This window comes from Monodelphis domestica, chromosome 2 (assembly GCF_027887165.1).
Source record: "Monodelphis domestica isolate mMonDom1 chromosome 2, mMonDom1.pri, whole genome shotgun sequence".
Lineage (NCBI taxonomy): Eukaryota > Metazoa > Chordata > Mammalia > Didelphimorphia > Didelphidae > Monodelphis > Monodelphis domestica.
This window is the reverse complement of record NC_077228.1, coordinates 308490240-308514477: the sequence shown is the minus strand read 5'-3', so window position 1 is coordinate 308514477 and position 24238 is coordinate 308490240. Positions and strand designations below refer to the sequence as shown.

The 24238-nt window shown below is 34.7% G+C and overlaps 1 long non-coding RNA gene across 1 annotated transcript in view; it reads left to right on the top strand.

Annotated features, from left to right (window-relative positions):
* Positions 1-5485: 5485 nt before the first annotated feature.
* Positions 5486-24238, top strand: part of LOC130457399 (uncharacterized) — a 45084-nt gene continuing 26331 nt past the window's right edge. The window contains exons 1-2 of the long non-coding RNA XR_008916581.1: positions 5486-6171; positions 7141-7250. This is a non-coding gene — a long non-coding RNA (uncharacterized LOC130457399). The remainder of the gene's footprint in view (positions 6172-7140; positions 7251-24238) is intronic.

Sequence of the window (24238 nt, the reverse complement as noted above, 5' to 3'; positions counted from 1 at the left end):
AGAATGGGAAAAGAAAAAAGCATCAAAATTTTATCACTAAATATGAAATGATAAAATTTTATACTATGAATATTATGATGTGATCATAACTTTAGACAAGGAAATTTAGAGGTTAGCCAATCCAATCGCCTTCATTTTTATAAATGAGAAAACTGTGGTTCAAGGTATTTAAATAAGTTGATCAAAGTTACACAAATGAAGTAGTTGCAGAACCATTTTTCCTGCATAAGTAATAATTCACTGATGTTTTAAAATTCTACATAAAGTTATTTGACATATGTTTACAAAATTAAATGAGAAGTTGGGGCAGGTTTCTGGATGAAAGGGAAAATATACCATGCTCTTAAGAAAAGCAAAGTAAGGTTTGGGCCTGAATTAGACAGATCAGCTGTTGACTTTAATTGAATTTACTGAGCAATTGTTCAACCCTCCATGTCACTTAGCAGAGGACCTAGACAGACTAAATCTATGGGCGCAGATGAATTGGACAGATTCAAAACATTTGTTCTGATTCATTACCGCTCACCTTTATGGCTGCATGGCCCGGCAAGGTCCCTGAAATACCCATTCTGTCACGAATGTGGCATTAAGCCAGGCTCCAGTGAATCAAGCTGAAGCTATTTTATTGTCCCACAGCAAATTCACCCAAATTATACTGCCCCTGTGTCCATCTCAGTCTCAGAGATAAAGGAAACTAGTCTGGAAAACCCTAACTGACCCAAGAGTGTCTCTGAAAAATATCTACCTTCAGAACAGCTTTCAAATTCTGCATTAGTGAGTCACAGTCATGTGTTCAGATAACTAGACAGACATCACACACCATCAGTTCTCATGTGTGAAGGACCATATGGATGCCCGATTAATTTGTGAGATCAAATGGATTTCCTTCCTAGGCTAGTGTAGGTGACTAATTAAAATATGAAGGCTTGGTCTCTGTAACCAAGATACAACACCTAAGTTGTTAATGACAAAACAGCCTCTTTGCTCTGGGGGATGTAAGACAATATTCTTACACAAGCCAAAGCAGAATGCAAATTCACTTCCATTTGCTCCACTGCCTTTTCTATAACCAAGTACAATACTGACATCAAGCTTCTGCTACCCTTACTTCTTTAACCAATGCTCCCCCTTCCTAGACTAGATCTGTTGATTAAAAATATATGATCAGAAGTACTTTATTATTTTTATCTTTATAAAATTATTTAAAAACATACTTTATTTCTTAGATTAAAATAGCTCTTAGAAATGCAAGTGGAATTAGTGTGATAAATTAAGTCAATGAATAATGTCTCTCAATAATTAATAAATTAGGATTTCATGACTCCTAGGTTCCTCAATGAGTATGCATACACACACACACACACACACACACACACACACACACTGGGGATACAAACATAGGTTCCTCAATACAGACATATACATATATAAGTATCTATATACATATATATGTATATCACTATATTTTTATTACAGCAAGGCATTATTCCTATTTTTACTAGAGTTAAAGGATCATAGCTTTAGAACCAGAGGTGATATCAGTAATCAACATTTATTAAGCACCTACTATGAAGCAGAGCCTGGGATAAGCATCAGGACATTAGCAGTCATCTAATCCAAATTTCTCATTTCACAAAAGAGGAAACTGAAGGTAAGAGAATTGAAGGGCCTTATCTAATAATAACACAGATAATAAGTATAGAATTGACATTTAAACCTCAGTGCTCTGATTCTAAACTCAAAGCTCTTCTCACTGTTCCATTCTGCCTAGAGCATCCATAATATTAAAATAATGACACTCAATCCCTAGAGTGATAGCTGTTAATAATCCACCCTCCAAAGCACTCATCATCTTCATCAATTTTTTAAAAATGGTTCATTTGAGAATAGAAATTCCAACACCATATTGTATATATGTACATATATAATTGGCCATGACCTATTAATTTGCTGATGATCAAATACACATTAGCCAGCTAAAAGGCTTCAATTGTGACATGTATATAAATCACAACTAAATTTAGAAACAGTGCTATAAAAATGAAATCTTGGTTAATCTTAAATCTGAAACCAAATACAAAACTCCACTTTATATCTTCTAGAGTTTAACTTCTTTTAAAAAAAGTTAACTTTCTAGCAATGTGTGAAGCAATAGAAAGAAAGAAAGAAAGAAAGAAAGAAAGAAAGAAAGAAAGAAAGAAAGAAAGAAAGAAAGAAAGAAAAAGGAAGGAAAGAAAGAAAGAAAAAGGAAGGAAGGAAGGAAGGAAGGAAGGAAGGAAGAAAAAGAAAGAAAGAAAAAACAAAAGAAAGAAAGAAAAAGGAATGATGGAAGGAAGAAAGAAAGAAAGAAAGAAAGAAAGAAAGAAAGAAAGAAAAAAAAGAAAAAAGAAAGAAAGAAAGAAATATCAGGGTTCAAGTACTACCTTTTTCATTTAGTAGTTATGTGACCTTAATCAAAAGGTAACTATAGTTCAGTGGTTAATAGCACTGGGCTTGGAGTTAGGAAGACCTGAGTTCAAATTCAGACTCAGACACTTCCTAGCTATATGAGCCTGGGCAACTCACTTAACAACTGATTGGCTGTCAAAGGATCTTTTTTTATCCATTGGAGAAGGATATTACAAACTAGTCCCTTTGCTAAGAAAACCTCATGGATAGATAGATATTGTCCATGGGGTCACAAAGAATTGGACATGACTGAACCACTACACAACAACCTTGAACAAATCCCTCCAATATTTGGCCTTGGATTCTTAATCTGTAATTATAAATGTAATAAAAGCAATATTTCGTGATTATATAGGCCTTTGAAGACTGCCAAATTCTTTCCCTTCCATGTATAATTTTCAATGAATATATGTAAATATATATGTATATATAGGATTTTTTAAAAGAAAAATTGTCAATGACAAAAGTTTTAAGCATTTTTCTTAAGTATTCACTCTCAAATGGATCTGTGATCTAATAGATTCTGGAGTTCCCTTCAGTGATTCCCAGTCAAAAGTCATTCTTTGCCCAACTTCTGCAACTCTTATCCATATCTTCAAAGTTTTCCATAACATCCACTCAATGTGAAGGAAGTCATTCTCAATTTTTTCTGACATCATGAGAAAATTAGTGGAGCCTTGTGGATGAAAAGTTGCCATTTCTTATTCTTATCACATTATGAGCCCATCTTTTCAACCTATCCTTTTTTGATGACATCCTTTAACCTTCCTCTTTAGAACTTTTACTGGTTATATACTAAAGCCTGCTTATACCTTCTATGTACCGCCCCATTGAATTCTGTGTGTGATACTTTAGTTCTTCAAAGATGATTCTTCAGTTCCTCATCTAGCTGCCATATAGCCAATGTACCCAAAATATTAATATTATATATATGGACCTTTGCTTTCATTAGGAGCTTAAGATCTGGAAAAGAACTTTACAACACCCGAGAGATTTTATTTTAAGAAAAGTAGGTAAAAAAAACAACAACACTATTTCCAAGAGTAGTAAATGAAACAGGCCAGAATTTTAACTCAAGTGCTTTGACTCCAAATCAATTTGTCTTTCATTTGTACCATGCTATCTCCCATTATGGAATTTGAGAATAAAATAAATATTAATTAAATATACTCATACCTTGTAATTAAAGTTGTTTCCAAATTGGTTTTTAAATTGTTCCAGTTCCCTATTTCACACTTGTCTTTGAAGATAGAACCAGAGCTACTTAATGTATAGAATACACATATTTGGTAGTCTTCCAGAAAATGTTCTCATTGATAAGTTCATTTCAAAGACTAACCCTTTTTTTTTTCAAAAAATCAAACTATCAAATATTTCTTCACAGATAAAATATATCTTACAATTCAGTGACATGAGAAGTTAAGGTAAGATCTAAATTAGTGATATCTTTCAATGATCATTGGAAGTTTACAAGAGCACTTCATATTTTCTTGGTTCACATCAAGACCAGAGTCATATCCTTGGTATACTTCTGCTTCTTTAAAAAAAAAAATCACCTGGTCCAAAATGCAAAAATGCATGAAGGATTTTTCACTTTCTTAGCCAGCAAAGCTCCTAGAATGGGAAACACTATGGACATTATAACCTGTGATTTAGTGGATATAGCTTAGGAAGTCTTTTAGGGTATGATTAACTTATGTGACTTGTCCAGGCTCATATACCTAGTAAGGGTCAGAAACAAAATTTGAACCCTCTTTCTGACTCCAAGTTCATCAATGTATTCACTAAGCTAGGCTGGTTCTCAGTCAGCCATTATCTAGGTCATGATAGTTTTGAAGAGTTTCTATTTTTTGTTTTTTCATCTGGATTTGCAATTTCCTTGGTGTGGGGAACATGGTGAGATTCTTACCTCAAGTGAAGATCAGGAGTACATCTATAACTTGAACTTTTCTGGAGATGGCAACAGTGCTGAGAGATTAAGTGATTGCCCATGATTTTAAACATATTGCTTGCCAAAAGAAAGACTTGATTTTTGGTCATCCTGATCCCAAGGCTAGTTATGTTGCCATGGTGACTCTGCACTCTTGAACATGGGGATTTTTCCTTAGTATGTTGATGAATTTCCTTCCTCATTTCTTCTTTAAACGGTTCACCTGTTAAAATCTTCCACATCTAATATATGCAAGGTTTTTGTGGCAATTTTCAGATGATGCATGAGAAAGAGCCTGGCAAATGCTGTGCAAATAAATCAACACTTCTGATTTCAGTTATGAATTCTGCTTACTTGACAGGTACAAATCACTTCATTATGTGCCCAAGAAGAGAAATTGTTGACTATTGTTATTGTTTCTGTGAAGCTTCTGAGGTACACAAGAAGTTTGTGAGGTTGTCAATTCATATCTGGAAATGTGGAGAATCAAATATAAAGTAGGCTACGCCCTGCTAAGTTGTATAATGTACTTCTTAAAGAAAAAAAGTCAAGCAATAATATATAAGAAATAAAAATAAGTCAGCCGCTCTGCTAAAATGTTTCTTAATGTGCTACACCACCATAAAAGCTGGCTTTATTTATTACAAATAATAAAACTGTAGAGTTAAACTAATCAAATTCAAATCAGTTCAACAGCGTAATTTTCAGTTGAAGAGGTGCTTAGGAAACGCCAAATGAACTCGGCAACGGAAGGCTCATTGCCTCTTAATCAAATGCAGTCAACTTTAAACATCAGCCAGCCAGGTGATAAGTTTGTCATTTCTCAGCTCTCATCTTTGCAGGAAGTTGTCAGGAAGGTTGGACAGCTCTTAAACTTGCCACTTTATTTTGTCTGCATTTATGAACTTCGTGTTGATCTGCTAAAATGGCTGGGTGGGACAGTAGAGAACAATGACAATTCTATTAAAACACCTGCAGTTGCATATATATTTATACATATATATTTATACATATGCATGCATAAATACATGTTTATATGTAAACTGCTCCTATATGAAATTACTTATTTTATTTATACATATGTGAATATTTATGTATTTAAGCACATATATATGCATATATTTATTTATTTATTCTGCTACATGGAGCAAATATCAAATAGGGTTTACAATGTGAAAAGATACTTAATTTCCAAAAAGAGATTTTCACCACTTCTTTCTTCCACTCTAGTTTTGCTCCTGCCCACCATGTCTAATTAAGTCCAGTTACTTTAGAGAACTAAGGAATATTAATGATTAATAGCCTTTCCTTCAGAGTAACACACGCTTGTAATACATCATCAGGAGGCAGAGATCAGAGCTCTTGAATTAGAAGGGGAAGCTGTGAATGAATCTATTACTACCACTCTGTACAATTAACTCTACGAGTCAGAAACCAACTCCCTTCAAACTGGAAACAATGCCCCCTCCTCAGAGAAAATATATTTTCTAGAACGTTGTGCCACTCCTTATTAATATGCACCAAGCAACTGGCTCAAAGCCCATCTTTGATCAACCTTTGGGGTGGGAAAGATCCACATAGACAATAACACGAGGAAGGCAGAGGTATGAACAGGTGCTGAGTACCGGGTTAAGGAGGGCAATTGAAATGTAAAGGATTGGTTTCTCTAGTGGCATGAACTATTTGACCCTTATCTGAATTGACCCGACCCTGTCATCTCTATTTTAGCCCTGATTTGATCTGCAGTTTCAAGGCAGCAAGACGGAAGCTACACAGACCATTTGCCTCTGCAGGTTTGATTTTTTTTTCTTTGACCATTACAATGAATACCACAGGCAGTGAGTGGACAGGAGAAAAGATGGACTGACCCCTGATGAATGTGTTTGACTCTGATGGAGTATATCTCAATGAAACTGTCTGTGTACCGAGAACTAGGGGGGGATGTTTAATGTGAATTGGGGTGCCCATGAAACTTGTTTCTTGCATGTCTTCCTCAAGTGCATTTATCAAATAATTCAGGGAATCAAAGTGGAACCATAAACATTAATTGAAGAGCCATTAAGCAGTATGGCTGTTTGTTTGGGGTTGATGGAGGACATAAAGCTTCATACCCTGTGGTGGAAAACAATTAGGTCTGATGATGAACACGCCATTAAATGTACTATTGCCAGTCTTCTGTCTGTCTAACTTTATAAAATAACAGTCAGTTGTAGTCAAAAGCTTGCACAAGTGATAGGAAGTCATATTTTTACTGTCATGTCATCACCCGTTATAAATATTGTAGTGTTTCTAATGCTTTATGCTAATGGCAATGACTAATGGTAGTCATTATCTCAATTCAATCTCATAAAAAAAAACTTCCTCAAGAGAGACTGCTCATAACTAGAATGCTGTTTAAAATTAAACTGTTTTTCTAAAACACTGAAATAAAAAGCACTTAAATACAAGAGGTTGGATGGCTAATTTATTTTGTTTTGAGTATGTTTGACAACTGCAACCATCATTAACTTTGCCACCAACCAAATTGATATTTCCCCACCGTAGTTACTTATAGACTCATATATATGTATATGTATATGTGCATGCATAATGCTTTAAAAGTTTTTCCCCCATTCAAGAATATAGGTGAAGATTTATGATAAGTAAACGGATGGCTGCAATAAATCTGACACTCGTCCTTTGGAGATTTGGTGTTTTTAACAAGGAAGGTGAGTTCTCTTATCTATTTCTGATTCCAGTTATGAATTCTGCTTACTTGACAGGTACACAGCACTCCTCCATTTTGAGAAGAGGAACAGAAATACTTGAGTGGATGAAGCTGCTATTTGCATCTGATCAGTGCTAAGTGGGATGCTAAATTTATGCCAAAGAAGTGAGTGTTCATTTCGGTTTTATTATGAATGGCTGTGGCAGAACCAGAGTGTGGGGACTCTCAAAGGCCAAAAACTTTCATATTTCTTTTGAAATTGCCTTATTTCCAGATTTTAAGGACTTACATGCTCATGTTCTGAGGTTATTTGGGTGTGCTATATATGTGCATATATAGATATATGTGCATACATATTTGATATACTCTTATTAGTATGATTCTAATCAATTCAGTTTAATCAGTATAATGCCATAGTTTTCCAGGCATTTCCATGAATTATTTGAGTAAAGCAAATAGAGTTCTGGGTTTGGAATCAGGAAGATTCTAAATCCCTTCTCTGACACCAAAACTGTGACCCAGAGAGTCACTTAAACTTCTACATGCCTTTGTCAATGCCAAAAAAAAAATTATCTACTGCCTAAGGGACTGTGGTGTGCCTTGGAATCACTGGAATTCCACAATTTTCTCTTGATGGCACACAGAGACAAAGAGACAGACAGACACAAAGAGAGGGGAGAGAGAGAGAGAGAGAGAGAGAGAGAGAGAGAGAGAGAGAGAGAGAGAGAGAGAGAGAGAGAGAGAGAGAGAGAGAGGGAGAGAGGGAGGGAGGGAGAGAGAGGGAGGGAGAGAGAGGGAGAGAGAGATGGGGAGAGGGAGAGAGAGAGAGAGAGAAGGAGGGAGAGAGAGGGAGAGAGAGGGGGGGAGAGAGATGGGGAGAGGGAGAGAGAGAGAGAGTGAGAGAGAGAGAGAGAGAGAGAGAGAGAGAGAGAGAGAGAGAGAGAGAGAGAAAGGGAGAGATGGGGAGAGGGAGAGGGAAAGATGGGGGAGAGGGAGAGAGAGAGAGAGAGAGAGAGAGAGAGAGAGAGAGAGAGAGAGAGAGAGAGAGAGAGAGAAATATATGGTTATAAATGATAAATAATTTATTCAGTACTAATGTCCCAGGCACTATCCTAAGTACTGGAGACACAAAAATCAAAATAAGTAAGGCAGTCAAAATGAAAGTGTTAATACCAGAAAATTTGTTGTGATGTTGTCTGGAGTTTAGTTGGGAAGAAATACACCCTGGTTTGGGGCAAGATGAGGCAAAAGTTCACCTACTAGACTCTTAGAACGAGAGGCCATGGTTACATTCAGAAACAAATGAGGAGATGATGATAGTGAAGGGGACAAGAAAGACAGTGGCCATAGTGCACATGGCCTATGTATATGTATGTATACATATGAGTATATATGCACACATACAAAGAACATGTAATTTAATACACAATAATTAATATACATGTATATGGATCACAATTATTAAAAACCAACATATATATGTATATATTTATATAGAAATAAATGGACTCTACTGATATGTCAGAGTTCTGAATTTTGTTGTATAGGCAATGAGACAATAAGATAGAATATTATAAAGCAAAAATTTTATAATACAATTGATGTTTTTAAAGATTTAGATAAAAGATATCAATGTAGACTAGAACTTTAAGGGAAAGCAACAAGGAAAAGATGCAAACAGATAGACTATGGTTAAGTAGAAGTGCACCGTTTTTCATTCCATTTTTCTTTAATTCAAAAGTAAATCCAAATTTGAGTTTTCATAGTGATGTGTGTGTGACTCTGTGTGTATGTGTGTGTGTATGTGTGTGTGTTTCAAATTCCTGGAGGTTTATCTTAGGGCAGTCAATGACATCATTAAGTTTTTATTTTTATTTTTATTTTTTTTTACATGGGTAAGGTGAGAAATAGTTTTGCATGACTATACGTATTTGTCATGGTTTTGTTTTTCTTGCCTTTGCAATGGGGTGGGGGAGATGGAAGAGATAAAATGTTGAAGCTTAAAATAAAATAAAATTGATTTTAAAAAAAGATTGCACTAACAAATTTCTATTCCGCCTGCTAAGTATTCTGAGTTACCTTGCTTAAAGCTGTGTGATATTTCAGCCTATAAGTCAGCATATTACTTGATTTGAAACCTAGTTTGAAAGATAAGCACTAAGGCATTTTTCTTGTCATGGAAATTGGATATAGGCTTCAAATTCACATCTATAATAAATAGATTTCATTATGACAAATTTATTTTCTGTGACTTATCCTATTCATTCTGAATTCTTTAACATCCTGAATGTGAGCCAGCTTTGAAAATAAGTTTATTCTTTACTTTTAAATACACTCACTAGAAGGTGAAAGCCAGTGGAGTGGCCCATTATATAACATCTGCTTTTTACTTTATAATTGAATAATTCTAATGAGAGAGCCAAAAGAGACCACATGGGTTAGTCTAACCCTCATAAATAAATATTTATATAGAAACGGAGTCCTAGAGAAGTTAAATTATTTGCCCACGGTCATATAGGTGGTAATATCAGAATTAGAATTTGAATCAAGAGTCCCCAGTACCCCTCAACCCCCGACCTCAAATTCAGTGTTCTTTCCACTTAACATTTTATCTTCTTGTCCCTTCTCTTCTTTTGGTTGGTTCTGAGATAGTATATGTGACTCTAGAAGCTCTTCTTCAAGGTCTTCCTTTATCTAGAATTCTATTCTAAGTTAGCCCATGGAACAGGAGATCCAAGTAAATTCAATTCAAACGCTTAGGGGTAATACTGCCATTAGAGTAACTGATCTTGTAACTGTGGGTAAGAATCTAGTGTACACCTTCATCTCCTTTTCCTCCTCCTTTTCCTCCTTCTGGTCCATCAATTTATTGAAGATGAATGAATTACAAATAGTTCACTTGAAGGCTTCTCTGCCTCCCCCTCCCACTACCATTCTGCCAATTTCTCATTAGAAACATATTTTTTGTCCCTTTAATTCATGCCTAGGAGATCAAGAAATAAGCATGTTTGTATAAGTCTTTATAAGCACCTGCTGAAAACAGCTAAGCCCATGCCTTGTGTTGAATATAAATAACTGAAAACAAAATGATCAGGTCTTTGAGGAATAATTCGGGAGTTGATTTCCCCCACCTTTATACCACAGGCAGCTTCCTTCAAGAGTAATTGTAGTTACACCCACATTATCAGAGGGAAGAATAGACCCAGTTGTGAATAGTTGACTGTAATGACTAGAATAGGGAGGTGAATAAGAATGAATACTACTTTACCAGTTTAATATTTAGCTCAATACAGCAGAAGAATTCCTGATAGAAATTATTTAGCTGTAGTCAGGTTACCATTCTTTTGGAATGTTTTTTTGAATTGTCATTGCTGGGAATCCTGCTGAGACAGAATTTGAGAGGTATTTGTACCTTTTCATTTTGCACATGTAATTGATACAGTTCTTGTGACTTTCAATATGATATGAGATAGTATATGTAAAGCACTTTGCAAACCTGAAACTCTATTTATAAACTCTAATTATTATTATGTAATGATTTGTAAGCACTCAGTATTATATTATCTTGTTTGTAGATAATCATTTGCACATTGACTTCCCCATTCACTAACTCCTCAGTGTTTAGCTCAGTGCCTGGAATACAGTAGGTGCTTAATAAATGCTTATTGATTAATACTGTTCCTGCTATTATTATAATTGACAACATCTAAACAGTTCAAGGCATTAATATCACCATTATTATGAGAGTGGCATCACTTGAATTCTGTTCTGTATGTATCTCTGAGATGAACACCAGGTTCTCTCTAGGTAGTAATTCTTCGTAAAAGAACAAACAGATGTTTCCAGAGTTTCCTAGAGAAAAGGCTCAGAGAAGCTGCATTGGCTGAAATATTGAAGGTTAGTGATGGATGTTTGCAACTAAAATGGATAGGGCTGATAGCAATGAGGACTGACCCTGTGATTTCATTGATATTGTAACTTTCCCTCTACCAGGCCAGATCAGTCCTTTCTTTGTAACTTAATCTCAATGCCAGGTAATAATAGGAATATGAGCAAAGAAACCCCTGGTGGTCTTTCAATACACAATATGTACTAGCACAACACACTAGGAAGGTACACTCGTATGTGGTTGAACCTTAAGTAAGAGCCTTAATAGCTCTTGACATGACAGCCTTTTTTTTTCTTGATTAGAATTCCTAGCTAGATTAGGTGGCTGAAAGTAGATTTCTCATTTTCCAATAGAGTTCTTGGGGTGGGAAGGTGAGTAGGGCAGAACAAAGATGTCAAATTAGTGGCAGCAAAATCTGGAGCCACTCCAAAAATCTTCTCAAACCAACCTTAAAATAGGACCTCAAAATGACTGGAGTCCCAGAAGAAGCATGGAGACAGAGTGAGGGGGCTCTCCTGTGGAAAACAACTTGAGTGCTAAAGAGGAGTCAATTTTCATGGAATACAGGGGAACTAGAAGTAAAACCACACACAGAGGAGAGCTGATTGACCATCCTCCCACCTACTGTGTCAGGTTCCAAGCCTAGGCATAGGCCAATTTCAGGATCCTGGGATTCTACCTAAGCTACCAGCAGAGCACCCCATATGCAGTTCTTGAAGTCTGGAGCCCTGGCACTAGCCTACAGTGAGAGCCTGAAGTCTGAGGTCCCTAGCACTTGGCCCTTGCAAGCCTTTGGTGAAGCCCCTAGCCCTGGAACAAAATAGCTCACAATGCTAAGTCCTGTAAGCCATCAGCAGAGAAGAGAGTATTAACAGTTTTCAGAAATTCCTGTCCACAAGCAAAAAAAAAAAATCTGGGAAAATAAGCAAACAACAAAAGAAACACCTAACCACAGAAAAATTTCTATGGATACAAACAGTGAGGTACAGATTCAGTAGGGACAGTGAGACCAATTGAGTTCTATCCAAGGAGAAGAAAGAAGACTACTAGTCCTAAACATACTTTCTATGCCCTTGCTGGAACTTCCCGATCACTTGGTCTTCTGGCTTAGACTTCTTGGTTAAGGTCATGTTCCATCTGCTCATGTGGCATTGAAACTACTCTGTATACTTAAAAAAAAAATTTAAACCCTTACCTTCCATCTTAGAATCAATATTATGCATTGGTTCCAAAGGTAAGGGCTAGGAAATGAGGGTTAAGTGACTTGCCCAGGGTCACCCAGCTAGGAAGTGGATGAGGCTAGATTTGAACCTAGGACTTCCCGTCTCCTGGCTCTTAATCCACTGAGCCACCCAGCTGCCCCCAGATATAAAGTCTACTGAGTCCTATAAGAAGACCTCAAATCTGGGTCTGGTTGAAAATTGTTCTTGTTGTTGAGTTCAGTCCTTCTCTGTTGCATCCAACTTTTCATGACAGCATTTGGGATTTTCTTGGCAAAGCCATTTCCTTCTCCAGCTCATTTAAAAATGAAGAAACTGAAGTAAACAGGGTTAAGTGACTTGCTCAGGGTCACATAGCTAGTAAGTGTCTGAGGTCATATTTGAATGCCAGTAATGAGTCTTCTTGATTCCAGCCCTGACATTCTCTATCCACTGCTCTATCTACCTGCCCCAGTTGATGATTGTCTTTCTGCAGCTCAAGAACCAGCATAGGTAAGTTGGGAGAAATTCTTTGTCTTCAAGATGGTTAGCTACTGGACCTATAAGTTTTTCAACTACACAAACCCAGGAAGATTGTCTATTAAGACATATCAATGCTACATAGAATCACAGAATTTCAGATCTAGGAAAGACCCAAGAGGATCTATGTTCTAAACCTTATCTATAAAGGGATGTTTTCTATACCATATTGGTCAAGTAATTATCAATCATAAAGACCTCGAGTTAGGGGGGGGAAGCCACTTACTCCCCAGGAAGCCCTCTTTTTTTCATTCTTTCCTTTTTTTTCTCTTACAGCAGGAAATTTATGATGAGTAACATAGACTGACAGCTAGAGGCTACCTTATAAGGGACATAATCAACCACATGCTCATTTCATAGATGAGGAAACTGAGGCAAAGAAAGTTTAAGTGGCTTGCTCAGGATGACACATGCCTAACCTATGGCATGAGTAACAGTTGAACTCTCTACTGCCAAATCCATTATTCTTTCTGTTGTACTAGGCTGCAACCAATTTTAAGTATGCAGCTCATTACTTCTAGTTTTACTCTCTGGGGTGAAGCAAAAGAAGTCTATTCCCTTGTGCATGTAATGGATTTTTCAAATGCTTGAAGACAGCTGTCAGCTGTCATTTCAACACTTCTCCCAGTTCTTTCAGTCAAAACTTCAATGACATAAACCATCTTATCGCCCTCCTTTGAATGCTTTCTTATTAATACCTTCCCTAAAATGGGGCAACCATCAGACTACCCAGATGTGATGACGGTACAATTGCAATGGGCATCTTGCCTCCTTCCTCCTGCTCCCTGTGTCTTTATAAATGGAGGCTAAAACCATATTTGATTTTTTGACCAGCCTGGAACAGTTATTGACTGCTATTGAACTTGCACTTAACTAACAAACAGTCCTAGGTATTTTTTAAGAAGAATTTATGTATAGCCACATCTTCCCTGTCTTGAACGTTGGAAGCTAATTTTTGTAAGTTAAGAATTAGGTTTCATTTTTATAATCTTATCATTTTTCAATGAGTTTTATTCAGTTCTGAATTCTAAGCTAAGATCTTTTTGAATCCTGACTGTCATCCAGTGTGGTAGTCATTAATACTAGCTTTATGCACAGAGAGGTTGGAATCTGTTTTTATTGGTGATGCAGTGAGTAGGGCACTGGATCTGGAGTCAGGAAGATCTGAGTTCAAATCTAAATTCATATTTGTGGTGAAATCCTGTAACTTATGTCTGCCTTAGTTTTCTTTTAAAAAGAAAACACTCATACCTTCCAGCTTAGAATCAATATTGTATATTAATTCCAAGGCAAGCAGTGAGGGCTAGAGAATGGGGGTAAAATGACTTGCCCAGGGTAGCACAGCTAGGAATTATCTAAGGTCTAGGACTGTGTGTTTCCAGGCCTGACTCTATGTCTACTACCCCCTGACTTAATTTTCTCAATGATAAAATGAGGATACTGATGATATCTACCTCCCAAGCCTATTTTGAGGATTGAGTGAAGTAATAATTGTAAACACTTAAACTGGAACATAGAAGGTACTTAATAAATTTCCTCCTTTGTCTTCCATGTGTCTTCCTTTCTTTTGCCTTCCCCCTTCTCTCTTGTCTTCCTCTCTCCCTCCTTCCTTTTGTTCCTTCCTTCTTTATTTTTTTTTCCTTCCTTCCCCCTTAAAACGGAAGCCTCTTGAATGCAAGGACTTTACCCAGTGTCTAGTTTATTGGCTCACTCATAGCAATCATGCAATTGCTAGTTGAATTATTGTAGTGGGAGAAGTATGCAAATCCCATGAAATTATTGATGGTTCAAGATGCAAAGCATAAATATGGACAAGACTACCTACCTATCTCTAGGTACCTAGATAGTACTGTATTAACAAGATAGCTAAGTTGTTTCTTTCTGTTTCTGTTTAACATTCTATGGGTTTGGAACATTGAAATTAGACCATTAAAAAACAGACCACATTAGAAAGATTTTGGCTCTGTTTGAGTTTTAAAACCTCCAAAAAGTATGGCTGTGAATACAAGAAGACTATACTGAAAGAAGTTGAATTAAATTTATAGAAATACTTTCATAAAGATAATGTTTATTTTAAAATATTAGTAAGTAACTCAGGGCTGATGAAGATGAAAGGATACAAATGTATAAAGAAAAATGACACAAATGACTTCTTTCCTCCTGGAAGCAAATTTCTTTGAATTCTTCTCTTGTTTTTACTCATCAAGAAATGTCTTGTTAAAAAAAAAATGTCCTGTTCCAAGTTGTTTCTGTTTTGTATTTGTGTTAAATGGCGCCACCATTAAAAATGGTGTCATAGGAGAACATGTGTTTAAAGCAGTTTCCAGAGTGTGTTTGGCAGTGAACACCTTTGACAATCAGGTTAAGGCAATGAAGTTCTCAAAATAATATATTTTAATGAAAACATCAAAATGTTATGTAGAATTATAAAGGTGATTGAAATACAGTTATCAATATATTTTTAAAATCACAAGAATTCTTTCCAGGTAGGTCTGGTAGAAAAATAGATTTTGTACAGATCTAAAGTCTATCAAAAACAGATCAAATGCGGAACGAATGAAATGAGCATTTTCTAAATACATACAGTATGCCCAGCATTGTTTAAAGTCTGATTTGAACTCATTTCAACCTGACTCCAGAACCAGTCTTCTAAATTACTGTACCACCGAGCTGACTTTAACAATCAGATTCTGAATTTCCAAATATAAGCAGCTGTGAATTGTGACAGTGAACTGAAGCCACCGAAACTTGAAGACTTTATAACCAGTGTCAGAAAGAGAAAGAAAAGATAGGACATTTTGACTATTTCTCTTATAATCTGCTATACTATAAGTTGTTACTCCCTAGAGCAGACAACTAGGGTCTGTCTCCCACAGTTCCCAATTTCATAAATTATTTAAGGAAATCTGAAATAAGCTATCTCATTTAAAAATGCTGCGGCCATAAAGATTCTACCAAATCAATTAAAATGGAAAAAAAATACTATATAGTTGGAGCTAAAATTCAAAGATATGTTTTCATGAATTCTAAATGCTCACATCCTGGTGCCAGCTCTGAGAATAATACATTCATTTCACTGAAAAGTCTCTTCTTCCATTGAAATACTTTTCTGATACATCATTCTGATATGATGGTATTCAGAGTTCTAAAAGACTATACCTATAAAGCTCAGCTCTGTCAAGTCTTACAGAACCATAAAAGCTTCAGAGAAGGTGTGTGTTGACCATAAAACTTCATAAAGACTAGCTATGGAACTCACCCATGTGTTGTGCTCTATGCTGTTTATGAGAGAGTCTATACCAGAAATTTTTGAATGAATGAAATGAACTGAAGTTAAAGTAAGTGGTCTGTATTAACCTTGACTTTATAATATCAAGACCAGCTCTTTGTACTAAAAAATAATCTAAAATAATTTCTTCCATATCAAGAAATAACTACATTTCAAATTAGCTATATGGAAGAGAGACTTAACAGGAATACTTGACTGAACTCTGTGAATCTAGCACTTATTTGCAACCCATATTAGCCATCATTAGACAGTAAGCAAAAGAATGAGGATTCAAATTTGGTACTCTTATTCCAAATATCATTGTGTCACTATATTATGTATGGCATATTGCATAGAAAGGCATCCTAAGAAATAGGAAGACTGAGATTAAAATTATACCCAGGACATAAGGACTATGTAACTCTGGGCAATTCCCTTAACCATTTGCTGCTTTAGGCAATTTGTATGTGTGTGTATGTATGTGAGTTGAATATGATGGGATGCTTTATTTTTTCTTTTTTAATTTAAAATTTTTATTTTATTTTTTAAAAAATATTTTTTTCTATATTTACATGATTAATTTTCTTTCGCTCCCTCCTTCCCTCCTTTCCTTAGTTCAGACAATTTTCTAACGTTGTAAATTGCAAGACTATAAGATTTGCATTGGTAAAGAGTATTTATTCATCCAGGATAGATCTATAGAGATACATTTCCAAGTCTAGGCACTATCCTTATCCTATTTGCCACCCCTATCACACATCTATGAAGTATGGTCTTGTGCAATTTACATGGGATAAGCTACAATTTTTATATGATTTCATTATGTGATATTGATGAGTATGTTTTTCTATTTTATACTAAGATGGCCCAAAATGTCTATATTTAAGTAGTTATCTCTCATCAGAGTTCTGGATTTCATGTCATATATATGTGTGTTTCATTGCTCCTTTTTTGTAGTTTTTGTTTTATGGCTTTTTAAGCAGAGCTATTTTCCCAAAGATTACTGCAAAGGTTTTAGTTCTTAAAGACTATATAACAATGATTATTGGATATATTCCCATCATTGTTGATCCTGAAGAAATTTAATATTTTGAGACTAATTTAAACCCACAAGGAAACAAGGAAAATCACATTAAAGTATAAGTGTGTGAGACTGAAATTTTGAAACAATGCTAAGAACTGACAAATAATTGTTATGAAATTGTCTAATTTGTCCTTAGAATCCAAGCAAAGGCTTTCAGAAGAGGATAGCAGCTAGAGGATTATTGATTCCTTTAAAGTATAATATGAACTTATTGAAGTCAAAAAACAGTGAGAAATCAATTAAGGAAATAGCTGTTGTTTTGTGGGGGCAAAGAACTGGTTTTTAAGGGGATGTCCATTAATAAGAGAATGGCTGAACAATTATAATGTATTGTAATGAAATACTATTGTGCAGTATGAAATGATGCCCAAAATGCTTTCAGAACTATCTACAAAGAATTACCTAAACTGATGCAAAGCAAAATGAACAGAACCAGGAAAACAAACACTGTACGTAGCAAAAGCAATATTGTAATGATGATCAATTATGAAAGGCTCATATAATATGATCAAGAAAATGATCAAACAAAATTTTAAAGGATCCAAGTTGAAATATAAAAGCCATCTTAAGAGAAAGAACTGATGACTCTGAGAGCAAATGAAACTATATTTTTTACCTTATAATTCTTGGTATTTTTTTAAGTGTAGGTTTTCTTTTGTAACATAACTAATATGGTAATATATTTTTCGTGACTTCACATATATAATTGATATCATGTGTCTGTATTTCCAAGAGTTGGGGGAGGGTCAGGAGTAAAGAAGAGAATTTGGTATTCAAATTTTTTTAAATGAATGTTAAAAACTTATAAATGCAATTGGAAATATTTAACAAAATAAATAAAAACATATTTTAAAAATGAAAGCTAGAAGGAAAGGTACACACACAAAAGAAATAGATGCTAATCATTAATATTTAAATTAAAAAACATGTCAAGCAAAATAGTACAAAGGCTACAATACTGAAAACTAAAAAAGGCATTTAAAAAATTAATTCCATTGTCTTATTCAAGGCTAAAAACTGTTAGAAGTTCAGTAAAGCTTCAAGATCTTCCATTTTCTTCAGACTGAAAAATATTCAACCCACAATATTTGGGAGATTGTAAGAAATTTTCTAATGACTCTAGAAATCTTATCCCTATTTAAGGGAATAATGAAATATAATTGATATATTAATATGCCAAGAAGCAGAATTGTTTTAGAAATAAAGAAATTAACAAATATAGATAGAACACTGCTAACAGATCTTGCATTTTGACACCTAATACTGATTTTTGGAAATATATTGAGGAGATAGAAGTGTTTCAATGAAATGGGAACACACCTGACTTACATTCTATTAGAAACCTATGACCTATAATCAACACTAGCTTTGAAAATAATGTCTCCATTAAAGGAACACAATATTCATTATGATAAAAAGTTAAGTTTTCAAGATGATCAAACAGATTTCATAAAGGTTAAGTGACTTGTTTCTGGTTACACAGCTAATATATATGTTAAATTATGAACTTTAGTTCTTTCCTGATTTCAAATCTAGTAATTTTTGAACCATAATACACTGCCTCTCTCTCTCTCTCTCTCTCTCTCTCTCTCTCTCTCTCTCTCTCTCTCTCTCTCTCTCTCTCTCTCTCTCTCTCTCTCTCTCTCTCTCTCTCTCTCTCCCTCTCTGTCTCTCTCTGTCTCTCTCTGTCTCTCTCTCTCTCTCTCTCCCTCTCTGTCTCAAATTCTGGTATTGATGATTCAGCAGTTTAGATTTAAAATTCTTTTTTTTAACTTCCCAAACTCCCAGAAAATTCTGCCAACTTTCATTGCCTTTACTTTACCTTCCACTAAGTTCTAGATTGTTTGTAATTAGGTTTCCATCTAACTAGGTTGCCAATGACACCTTAAATGCTAAATCAAATGTCACTTTTTTCATCATCCTTGACCTTCCTGTTTAACCTTTTCAACTTAACTTCTTAACTTAAATCAATTAACTTCTCTGGACTTCATTTTTCTTGTCTATTACATGAGAGTGGAAACAATGTCCCTGCCCAGACTCAATGATTTTCTATGTGGTTCTGATCCAAATGCCACTTCAGTCAATTCTGAAGAAAACACTTCAAATGTTTAACTTATTTTTCTTAAGTACTTTGTTACACATATGTTTTCCCTTTTAGATTTAGATTAGTTTATACTGCTTCACTTTGTTTTCCAATATATGTGTTGATGTTGATGTTTTTTTTTTCATTTTTAAGAGGGTCAATGAGGTTTGTGAGTTGAATTTAAGTGAGAAAGTTGAATTGATTCATCAGCTTTTCTCTTTCTTTGGAAATCATTGAAATCCATTGGCAGAACAAAAGTTAAGATGACTGGTAACTAATTACCCAGGATGCAGTGCATGAACTTGGCATCTTTAATTTCTGACTAAGCTCTCAGAACTCCACAGTGTCTGCTTTAGCCACCTCTGGTGTAAGGGCTTACTGAGTTCTTTTCAGGGTTGCCCGTCAATCTTTAGGGTCTAACTGGCATTCAAATCACATCTGTGGCTCCAAGAAGCTATAACATGCACAGTGGTCACACTCTCTACCCTTGGAAACCATCTTTGCAAATGGGCTAAAGCAAATTAGCAGTTAACAAATTAACCTATGGGCTACAAACCCATGGGTGCGTTAAGGGGTGTCTACCCAAGCATTTCAAGACTTTCCTCAGTGAAATGGGTGGAAGAGAAGAATATATGTGTATGTGTATTTTTTTAATTTCCAATTGAACTCAGCTTTGTGGATAAGAACTTTATTTCATTGTTTTAAATATATGTTTCATATTTTACATGACAGCATCTCAATAAGCAATTGTTAATTAAAAGACACTTATAATTACTGAATTTAATTCTTTAACTCATTTCCCCTATATCCTTAGGTAACTTGTTACCAACTTAATTTTATTATCATCTTCTAAAGTTGACTGTGACAGAATTACCATTGAGAAAAAAAATTCAATAGCCCCTCAAATACTTCTAGTCACCAATAAATTAGACACTGACATATTTACCAGGGCTATCTAATTGCCCTTCCCCATATCCTCATTCTGTATAAAGAATAGAGATACTTTTTCAATAGAATTTACTTTTTGACCCATCACTTTATCATAGCACCCAGAATATAGTAAAAGCTTACAAAAACTTTATAATGCAAAAATACACGCATTCCTTCATTCACCACAATTCTTTAGTACTATCAGTATATCAGTGATCTCAATGAAATTGAAATTTCTTCTACAGGTGCAAATAGATATTCAGACCTTTGTATTCTGATCCATGCTATCTCATTCTTCTGTATCTTCCTAAATTTTATGAGCATCAATAAATCACTCAGACTTTCTATTTGCTTCTTTTTTTCTCACTTTTGGCCATCTAGCTCTTTTGTCCAATCATAAATTTTCTAACTCATTTTGCCATTCTTACCCTAAAAATGCCAATGGTATATAATTAGTTTCCTTCCAAAAATAATTTCTCATCTATACCAATATGCTTGATTATTACCCATATGAAGATGAAACCCAAATCTTTATCTTCATACAGAATCTCTTCCCAGAGATTTAGAACTGCATCTTTTAGATGTTCCAGTAGAACCTCAGACTCCATATGTATGAAACTGAATTCATCTTTAGCATGAGTCTAAACCCCTTCCCATCTTCTGTTTTTCTGTTAAAAGTTCAAGTATCCTGGCATTCTCCCTGACTGATAAACTTAAAAACTTGGAGTCTTTTTGACTCTCACATCCAACCCTTGCATGTAATAGTCATCATCCTGCTTATATTTCCAGTTTTTCCCACTTCAAATCTTTCATTCTATCAAAATTTGAATGTTGAATATAAGATTTTGTTTCATGGGTTTTTTTTAAATGTATCTGAAGGAGAATATTACAAGTTTTCCTCTAACCATTTCCAATATAAGGAACCATTTCCTTTATATAACCTAAACCACCATGATCCAACTTATTTTATTTCCTCTTCTATTCTAAATGATATGGAAACTGGTTCATTATAATACCCTATGTAATAACCTATGACCTTACTTCTTCAAAGATGATTAATCACTGATCCTTTAACTAAATTGTTCTCAAATTTTATTCATTTATTTTTGTGTATAGTCCCATCAAATCACACAATATTTATTTCCCCTTCTACATATTTCCAAAATGAAGTCAAGATTTCTATTCTATTTAAATGAAAGAGAAAAGTAACATATTTTTGACCAGGGGCAGAGAGATAATGCTGGAATAGGATAATAAGCAAGAGGGAGATAATCATCCAGTATCTCTCCTTTTCAAAGCCAAAGCACCTAGAAAATTCTGCCTACTCTCATTGCCTCTATTTCATCTTCCACTAAGTTCTCACTTTTCTTCTTCTTCTTCTTCTTCTTCTTCTTCTTCTTCTTCTTCTTCTTCTTCTTCTTCTTCTTCTTCTTCTTCTTCTTCTTCTTCTTCTTCTTCTTCTTCTTCTTCTTCTTCTTCTTCTTCTTCTTCTTCTTCTTCTTCTTCTTCTTCTTCTTCTTCTTCTTCTTCTTCTTCTTCTTCTTCTTCTTCTTCTTCTTCTTCTTCTTCTTCTTCTTCTTCTTCTTCTTCTTCTTCTTCTTCTTCTTCTTCTTCTTCTTCTTCTTCTTCTTCTTCTTCTTCTTCTTCCCCCCATCTGTCTCCCTCTGTCTCCCTTTGTCTCTCTCTGTCTCTGATTCTCCTTTTCTGTTTGTCTCTATCTCTCTGTCTCTTTCTCTGTATTGTTTCTGTCTCTGTTTCTATCTCTCAAGGTTTCTGTGTCTCTGCCTCTGTCTCTCTCTATCCCTCCCTTTTTCTGTATTTTCCTCCCCCACTTGACTTTCAGGGCATTGTTCTCTTCTGGTTCTTGTCCTAGCTTGGTGATGATTCTTCCTCAGTTTTCTTTGCTGGATCATTATTTATCTCCCATACCCTTAGTCTAAGTTTTCCATGGGATTCACATCTCTCCATCTCAGTCACCAAGATTCTGCCTTGGGCTATTATGTTTCTATGCATTTCATCTGGGTTGATGATACTATCAACTCTTATAGGATCCATTATTATATTTATGTATATGACTTCCATCCATATGAGAGAAAGTGATACAGAGAAATATATATATATATATATATATATGTTGAGATATGTAAAAACTGAATCCATATTCAGGTCGACAGCAGGAAAATGCAATAAATCCTAGGCCTTATAGAAGTGCCTTAATACCAAATTTCAGTATCTGAATGTATGGTCTTATTTATTTCCTGCTATGTAGTACAAAAGAAATTTGAATATATTTATGAAAATTAAATGCATTTAAATAATATTCACTGACAAGACATGGTCTTGAAGATGACCAAAGATCTTAGTTGAAAGAATTATTTAGATTTAGTAATAAAAGCAAAGACAGTCCCCAAATTAATGAATTTTCTCACTTCTTCTATGCTAGGGCATTTATTCTGAAGGGTATGAGTACTTCAGAAAATATTACAGATTTGTGATCTATGGTGGTTTTTTAATGAACCTAATTATATACTGTGTTCTGGAAATGTGTTATAAAATGTTTCCTACCCCATTAAGCTGTGTGGAAAAGTAAAACTTATACTATCTTGTTACTGATATTTATCTATCTGAATGTTTAAAGAAAGGTAATATGGCATAATGGATAATGGATTGGAAGTCAGGAAACATGAGTTTTTGTATCAGTCAGTAACTTGTAGTGTGACCTGGGGCAAATCAGTTTTAACTTCTTGGACCTCACTTTCCTCATCTGTAAAACAAACATAGGAGAACAAGAGAATCTCAAAGCTCTCTTCCCATATTCATATTTTATGATGTTCATTCTTTTTTGGAACTGCAGTGAACTTGCACAGAGTGAAGTCTTTTGACTTACATTCACTCATCACATTGAAATATAAGGATCAAATAGTCAGAATACAAATCCTCAGTTCTCCCCTGGTGAGGCAAGAAGACTTCAAAAAAAAAGAATAGTCTACCCAAACTTCCCCCTTAATTTCTGGATCACTAAATATCCAATTGTTTTAAAATAGGCTTAATCTGGACCTAAGAGAGGAGATGAAGCAGGCAAAAAGGAGGGTTTTTATCTTTTGAATTTATATAATACGAAAAAGCAAAGGTTGTGTATCTTTAATCTCTAGCCCCCACCAAAGAGTGTTCTTATTAAAAATCTGAGATACTTTGACTTAATATTTAAAATTATGGGCTCCCCTAGGCCCTAATGACTCTTTCTTCAAGCTACTTTATATTCATGCTATATATATATATATTATATATATTCTTATACATCTTCAAGTTATCTCCAAATTGTCTTTAAATTATATTAGAATATAAGCACCTCAAAGGCTGGAATTATTAGTTTTGACTTTGTATACTCAGTCTTTGGTACAATATCTTACATATACTAAGCACTTAATAAATACTCACTGACTGTTTGGACAATTTATAAGGATAGTACTTTAGAAATGTTATTGGCCATTTCTAGGCAGAATCAAATCAAGAGATCTTTATAGCCAATAAACATTGAATGACTATTGAGTAGAGGGCTCTATTGTTAGTAGGCTGTAACAACAGACAGATAACCATAGAATGTGTTTATAACTCTGGGTGTTCCATTAGCTCATTTATTGAATCTCAGGCAGACTTCTCCCCAAAAGTCAAATATTGAATTATGAGTCTGTATTTGAATATTATATGATAGATCATGAATTTAGAGAGTCACAAGACCTAACTATTTCTTCCCCTAATGCCAAAGGTTTCTGTAATTGAGTTAACCCATACAGAAAAATAGCTTTGTTTTCTAACATTAATAAACCTTAGGAAAAAATGTCTTCTGCAGGACTGAAACTGTTAAATTGAAAAGAAAAGCTGATATTTTCTTCTATCTTGGTTTAATAACTCTCCTAGATTCAATGAACATTTCCAAATCTTTCAAGAAGTTCCAAGTAACTTGTTGGAGATTATCACATAACTCTCACCTTCTAAACTTACATTTGCACATATGAATAAAATATATACATTTTTCATAATTTAAAAATAATTTGTATCCTTTTGATGAGAAAATGTTAATGCATTTTCTGAAAAACAAAATGAAAACTCCTGAACTTGACTTCTATGGAGTAAATCATCTGCTAGGAAAAGCTATTACA